Raw genomic sequence first — 273 nt, forward strand, 5'->3', positions numbered from 1 at the left:
TCAAGCCTGGCATAAGCCAGCAGGCCCCAGGCCCTTCTGGCAAATCAAGTGTCATCCCAAATTATAGGTCAGAAGTACCCTGTAGTGAGTGATGATTTTTAAAACTAAATAAGTAGCTGTTAATAATGGCAAATTTTGTCTTGAGATTACATTATGTTAGACTAAGATGATTTATATCTTAATGAAGGTTTACTTACCAAAGCTATTAGTGGCTGCGAGGTAAGCCAGGATTTTTATATTATAAATTATGCATCAGTTGCTTTCTCACAAAAG

The 273-nt window shown here is 36.3% G+C and overlaps 1 protein-coding gene across 1 annotated transcript in view; it reads left to right on the plus strand.

The window, feature by feature from the left end:
- Window positions 1–273, plus strand: part of LOC119593988 (serine/arginine repetitive matrix protein 2-like) — a gene marked incomplete at its 5' end in the record, with an annotated part of 12,295 nt that overhangs the window by 515 nt on the left and 11,507 nt on the right.

This window comes from Penaeus monodon, chromosome 33 (assembly GCF_015228065.2).
Source record: "Penaeus monodon isolate SGIC_2016 chromosome 33, NSTDA_Pmon_1, whole genome shotgun sequence".
In the NCBI taxonomy this organism is placed as follows: domain Eukaryota; kingdom Metazoa; phylum Arthropoda; class Malacostraca; order Decapoda; family Penaeidae; genus Penaeus; species Penaeus monodon.